Source organism: Phaenicophaeus curvirostris, chromosome 13, assembly GCF_032191515.1.
Source record: "Phaenicophaeus curvirostris isolate KB17595 chromosome 13, BPBGC_Pcur_1.0, whole genome shotgun sequence".
Taxonomy (NCBI): Eukaryota; Metazoa; Chordata; class Aves; order Cuculiformes; family Cuculidae; genus Phaenicophaeus; species Phaenicophaeus curvirostris.
In genome coordinates, this window is record NC_091404.1 from 5,491,158 (window position 1) to 5,498,655 (window position 7,498).

Sequence of the window (7,498 nt, forward strand, 5' to 3'; positions counted from 1 at the left end):
GAAGCCCTTTAGGTAGCTGGAGCTCCACATCCGACTGTGTGTGGTTGGAGGGCAGAGGTACGCCCAGGCTCTCCGTTATCTCTACCAGGATGTGGTGGTAGATGTTTCAGCACAGAAGCGGTGAGTTACTGGTGGTGTCGCTTACTACTGGGATCAGGCTTATGCACATAGGTAAATTTAATTCTGCCAGATATTTCTGTGCATGGCAGGTGTCTCAATAATCTCTGGGCAGATGTCAGGGTTTGATTATATTCAAGCTCTGAAAGTTTTACAAAAGGCGGCTTGGTCTTAGTTCTGACTGTCAGCACTTCCCACAGCATTCCCACAGGGTGGGCAGTGCTTGCTCTTTGGTGATGGAGAGGACAAGACTTGGAACTGTTAAATGACTCATCTAAGGGTGTACAGGTGACCCAGAGTCCAAATGGAATATGTGCTTTGAAAGATTAAAAATCATATTCAGGTTTCTTCCAAAACTTGAAAAGCGTTTAGATTCACCTTCACTAAGGAATCACAAATGCACATGAGAATTTCTCAGTGACTTTTCCCAGGTCAGCCTAAAAGGGGAGCTGCTGCTGTTTTCCAGTCGTTTATCTATTGATAAGCACAAACGAGCTAGACATGAGCACAATTTACAGACCCATTTCAGTAATCACCTGTGGCAGCTCCGTAATACCCAGAAGAAGTCAGAATCATAGCTCACAGAGCACTGATCCTTTGCAAAAGACAGCAATTTTCAAGAAGATACAAAAAGCATTGCCACCCTGTACTGCTGGTCAGCATGCACCTGCAGGATCCTGTGTCTTTACCACAATATCAGTGTGTCCTCTCGTTTATCAACACCAAAGTCCTCCCTCTGGCACTCACCCTCAATATATATTTTCTCTCTATTATATTAACTTTTTGTGAATTAAGTCTCTGAAAGATGACAGAACAACATTCCTAGAGGGTGAAACGCTCAGTTTGGCCAGAGAACAGGAGCCAATAACACCACTTCTGCAGTAATATGGGTCCGCTTAAGCTTGGGATGCAGGGCTGAGATTACCAATTATGGAGCAGGTATATCTCATAGCAAGTGATTACAACCATCAATCCTGTTTTACAGAGGATACTGAACACCAGCAGCATTAACTTTTGACTATGACAAGCCTGAGGCATGTTTCACACCATCAAACCAGGAATGCATACCCTAACACTAATCTTCGGGGCCATCCAGGGTTATTCTCCTGTGAAGGTAATTGATGGTCCCTGTCAGGTGCTGGTTTTGCTTCTAGCTCATTGCTACCAGAACAAGCCTGTTCCAATGTCACCGTAACAAAAGAACAGAACACAGAAAGTAAAACCTGGTTTGATGATGGTTAAGTTACAGTGCGATGGCAAAGAAGTTCTTGCTTACACCACCGGCCCTTAGCCAAGAGGAGAGAACAGCCCAGAGCGCAGCAACAGCAGCAGTCACTGTGCTATGGGTGGAGCAAAGACTCTTATCTCGAGATAAAATGGAAGGGGCCGGTACCAGGAACTGTATGTTAATAGACTTTGTGACTCAAATCCGTGTACACTGAAACATATTCTGAAATGTTCCCTTCCAAGCAACTCCTTTATATTCATTCTATAAATAGAAGTGTCAATCATTAAAAAAATGAAGCCCAGAGACACACCTAGAGCAAGGCAGCATTGCCCAGCCAAGCACTGCCGTGATATTTAGTTGTTCGGTCTGAAACCTAATTTAAAAACTTCCTGTAGAATTCCCTGTTTGACTTGATAAAGCCCAGCAGCACTTCAGCTGCTTTGTCATCCTGAAATATGCTAAATATGTGGTTGTTCAAAGACACCAAATCCAGCGTAATGTGATTTACAAAGCTCTCTAGTTCACTATCACATCTGATGAAGAGAGAAGTGCAATTAAAGATTCAAACAAGTGCAGTAAAAGAGCTGCTTTAAGCCTCTAAATCCATCATTAGGTTGACTTTCAAATGCACTTTACAGTTCATTTGCTTATTGCCCAGCCTCATTTGTTGTCTAAAAATTACAAGCTTTTGCTGCAGCGTTTGCTGCCTAAAAGTTAATCCATGAACCCACTGTTATGTTCAAGCTCACAGAGAATGAAAGTCTGTAAAGGTACCAATAATATAATCTCTTTTGAGGAAAGCAACATGGCTTGTCACCCCAGAATGACTTGGTCAGAAATATACCTAATCCTCTATATGCAGTTCCCAAAACAGGCACAGCTTATTATCAAAAAGCACAATACCAGTTCCTTATAAAGGTGCTGGTCTGGTCTTTATTATATTCCCCTTTTCTCACTTCAGAAAGAAGTACTTTTTCCCTTTTAACCATTCAAAAGGCAGGGTGCCCTAGAGCAAACTCTTTATCCAGCAAGCTTTCCTCTTTCAGGGGTAGGGGGGAAGGAGTGAAATCAGACACACCAGAGTAGTGATTGCCAGGAGGTTAGAGGGCTGCAGAGCTGGGCAGCTGCACTTTGGCTGGGTTTGATGGGCTTCTACCTGGGCTTTCTAAGTTCCTTCTGCTAGCCAGTGTCTCCAAGTGGGATTCCTGGGCATGGCAGAGCAGCACACACTCACCTGTCACACCTGGCTGCACTGCCTTTGCAGGTCTGCGTCTTGAGGATGGCAAAAAACCTGTTGGGTCAGTGTTGTGGGTGGATCCTCAGTGGTTTTGGCAGCCCTGAACATGCCTCCTTTCTGTTCTGCTTGCCAGTTAGCAACTTTATCCCCAGAGATAAACTTTGCGTTATTGTTAGTAGCGTGTATCGGATTATGCTGAATTCCAGGTAGAACTCCCGTGCTCCGTGTGGGTGGAATCGCTCCAGTTTTGACAAGAGACCTGTCAAGGCACGTGCTGGCAATTCAATAGGTGAGTCTGTGCTCAAGTCAGGAGCCCGGCATGCAGCTCATCAGTGGTTGGATGATTTAGATGGCTCAAAAATGTGGCAAGGAGTTAATTCAGTGGTATTTTGTTAAGAGCATGCATAGTGCTAGATCTCTGCCATCTGATCTGGCCTGTTTGACAGACACAGATGAGATAGAAAGTTCTCTTGTCCTGTTATCAGCTGTGGGAAGCTGATGTTTGCTGCACTTGAAGACACTTGTTTGCGTGTAAGACATTGCAATACAGCTCCATTACCTGTACTGGCAGCGATGTTTATTTAGTCATCCAACTCCCATGTGTAAGTAAGCACTTGGATAAATTTATGGATGTGGTTCAGCCCTTTTTGGTCGATGGTAACGCTGCCCCTCTCCTCCCTGCCTTCTGTCCTGAGAAAAGTATAAAACACCAGAGAAGTGGCTGCTAGTGATGCTGCCCCTGACCTCCTGGGAATGGATCCATGTGACCAAGGACTGGGCTGCCTTGGATTGTGCTGGACTATGATGATGGGAGTGCTGGAGAGAGTTTTGTTGCAGAAGCAGAGCGACAGTTTTACAGCGGTTGTGGTGTTAGTATGAATAGTAAGTTTTACCCCCTCTTTCACAGGTGAGCTGTGCACTATGGGTGCCCTGCTTGATGCAGGATGAAGAATGACTTTCTAACAAAAAGTGCCACCATCAAATAATCCATTTATGCACTGTGGCTCAGGTTTCAAAAGCAAAGCAAGCTCACTGCTGCATGATAAATCACAGTAAAATGGTTCTGTTTTCATAGAATTGCTGTTCCCTCAAATTTGCTTTGGCTGCATAACCTTTTCACTGCATATGATTGACTCTTGTCGCTATGTCTTTTTTTTCTCTTGTTCTTTTTCATGTAGTTTCAAAATTGAAGCTAATAAAGCAAAACAAAATGGGAAATTCACAGTGGGGATCTGGGGATTAAGCTGTCTATTGGCCTTATTGGAGGGAAAGGTCTTTTTTCTAATCATCATTTGCATTTTAATAGGTTAACAATTTCTGAAACTGCTAGGTGATATTGTTCCTTGAGTTTGGCAGCATTTGTTGTATTTGTCTAAAATGAAAAATGCTTTCAGCTTAAGAGTGAATATAACTGTATAATTTACATGGTGCTTGCTTGTTGTAACAGGTATGGTAATGTAATTTTGGGATTACCATGCCTAATTAAAAGCTGGCATAAAACTCATACAATTCCCTGAACTCTAAGGTTTCCACCTGCTTCTGCCATCTCTGAAATGGAGGGTTTAGGTGGATAGGTCTTAAAACAATGCTGGTGTTTGGTGCTTTTCAAACACACCAATTCATGCTGTCAAATTAATATAAGGCAATCTCATTCTTTATTTCTCATTCTTTATTTCATTCTTTATAAAAAATAGCTAGTTTTTAATTCTCACTATTTCAAGGAAATGCTTGGACACGAGGGCCTCAGCTGCTCCCTACTCCAAGTAGAGAGGAATTGCTAAAATCTCTTTGCTTTTGGTGTGCTTCAATTTAGGAAAGAGATTAAAGCAGCCTCTGGTGTCTGCACATTGCTTTGCCTGCCTGAGTTTCACCTGGGTGTTAATCCTGTTAATTTAACTTAACACAACTGGCCCCGCCAGAGGGGAATGAAGGCTCTGGGAGAAGCTGTTCTGTGTCCAGGCTCTGCAGCTCGGCTGCCCTCTGAAGGAGCCTACATTCACTGAGATTGCCTGACCTTTTTCTTGGGGAGCTGGAATAATAGTTGTATAGCTTATTTTCCATCTGCTGTCCTTCTCCAGGCATGTGTGCCAGGGTGTTCCTGGTGGCAACCAAAGCCTGGCTCTGCCTGCTGGCAGTTAGCTTCTCACTGCTGCTGTGGTACCAGCTCCTCAAGGTGGGATGTGATGGGATGTTTTCCTTGGGAGACTCCAGATTCCCTGAAGCTGGGCAGTGCTTTGGAAATGCTGCAGCGTGTTATGGTGAGCAAACTAATGAGAGGTGAAAGCAGAGTGACTGCTTGCATAGTGTCTGGTTTTGGTGAGATCTTCCTTTTGATTGCCAAAAGCTCTGTGGTGGGAGAAAGTTAATTGTTTAGTTGGTATTAATTCTCATGAAGAGTGATATGATGCTTCCTATCCTGCTTTGTTAATATTCTCATTAGAGTAGTCTTAATTACTTTAATTACATTGTCTACAAGAGTGCAATGGTGTGATGTGATGAATTTGTTGATCAGGGAATCATAGAATAGTTTGGGTTGGAAGGGACCTCAAAGCCCATCCAGTTCCACCCCTGCCATGGGCAGGGACACCTCCCAAGCCCCATCCAGCCTGGCCTTGAACACCTCCAGGGATGGGGCAGCCACAGCTTCCCTGGGCAACCTGGGCCAGGGCCTCCCCACCCTCATGGTGAAGAAATTCCTCCTCATGTCTATCCTAAATCTGCCCCTCTCCAGTTTATCCCCACTGCCCCTCATCCTATCACTACAAGCCTTCGTAAACAGTCCCTCCCTAGCTTTCTTTAGCTCCTTCAGGTACTGGAAGGTTGCTATCCTGAATTCAGGATCAGCTATTCTGAATAAAAACCAGTGTGGAAGACCAGCTGAGATAAACCTAAGCACTGTTTCTGTCATGGCTTTGATTTGCCTGTGGCAGGCAACCACAGTTATTCATCAGCTGGTTAACTCAGATCCTGTAGGCTGGCAGCTTTGTTACATACTGTATATTAGCAGTTGGAATTCTTTGGAAGCACTTATTATCCTTTGGTGGCCAAGAAGGCAGTGAGTTTGCAAACTGGAGGGAAGTACTGGAAAATGAAACTGTCAGCAGCCCATGCATCACAGGAGCAGCTGGGAAAGCGATCGCTCAGATGCCTTCATCTGAAAAACACACGAATCTTAATAGCATGTAGGGTGTAACCTTTGAAGAATAACTGTCTAATCCAGTTGTACATGGCAATTTGATTCAAATGAACTTAGAAAAGCAGCGAGGCAGCCTGGCCTGGCACACTTACATCCCTGTCACGCCTTCTCTTGTGGCAGCAGGCTTTTACAGCTGTGCAAACATGTCCCATTCTGGAGAAATCACTGATCCATGGCTGGTTGCTGTGGCACGCAGTCCAGCAGCCATTGCCCTACAGTCCAACTCCCTTGGGTGAGTAGCATTGCTTGCTTCGTGCTGCCTGCAGCCAGGCTGGGCTCCTCCTCCTCACCTGTGCAGCTTCAGAGCACTCGACTTGCTGCAACAATCTGGATTTATAAACTAACTCCCTGACTCTCAGAAGGCAAAAAGTGACAGGCTTATACAGGCATCTCCAAATAATTAAATTGCTTTTTTAAATTATCAGATGTGCAATGGGGCTCTTTTTTCTCTTTCCTGCCTCAAACTCTGAGCACTGCTGCTGTGCCAGAGACGATGTAAAGCTCTTACTGGGTGGCCTTTTCTATAATGTTCAGTAAGTAAAGCGATATGTTCTTGGAACCTGCATGAAATGCTGAAAAGCTTCCAATTCTATAAGCAGGCAGCCCCCAGAATGACATAATGGTTTAAAATCCAGTCCAGGGACTTATTTATTAGCACCGCTGAGGTGACTAGTATTGAATTAGCACTATGTTTTAGTTCTGCCCCTTTTCATTCTGCAGGTTAATGTCATGTAGTCAGCCAAGTCTGCTTTGCTCAATATCTGTCACGGTCACTGTCTTTGCATCTCTAGAATAAGGTGTTTCCTTTTCACTATCATTTTGGGAGTTGGGTCGAACCTCCATTGACCACTCACCTGCAGCAGATGGATTACAGTAGTTGTAAATTGCTGACACTAATTACATGTCATTAAAGTGCTTTCCTGGGACAGCAAGACCCTGATGTGGGAAGAGATCATTTGTAGCCTTGATTTTAGTCCCGTAGTGTTAGTGAGAATGCTGCAGCGCTGAAGGCAACCACATGCACCTGGCTGTGGCTGCAGGGCTGAGGTCTGGGGGAGACAGGGGCACCCCAAGCACACGTGCTGCACCTGCTATTTAGCCTCTGTGTTTCCTTGTGATAAGATGTTGCATAGGAGAGACATTGAGGAGAGACACAGGTGTACCAGTGTTGTCAAATTCATCATGAACTATGAAATAATTAATGCTTGTCCTCATAATCCCTACCTCTGGTTGTGGTGGTGAAGAATGAGCTCCATGTAGCTTCAGTTGGCCTGCACCGAATTTTACGTGGTGGATTTTGGCTGTTATGTGACTTTCCTTCTCTAAGACATACAGCAGGCTTGGAAGGCATGTATCTAAAGAGACACATTACTATTCTGCACCTGTTCAGTCCTGGATTCCCAGGTCCTGCAGAGCAGGATCCTGCTGATACACAGATTTCTGTTTTATTTTTTCTCTTTTGGACTCTGCATTTAAGTTTGTGGCTTGCTAGTGGAGCATTTGCGCTAATGGACGGGGGACTTTTATCTGTTTCTTTATTCTAGTGTGCTGTACACTAGAATGTTAACACCCAGTAAACAAAACTGAGAGGCAGTTTGTTGTCAGTGTAATATTTCTGTGACAAGGCAGTAAATGGCATCTGCAAGCACTGTGTTCTTCCCTTGGTGCTCTGGTAATTTTAGTCCTGCAGTTACGTAGCTGGGGAGGAAAGTTACAGAAA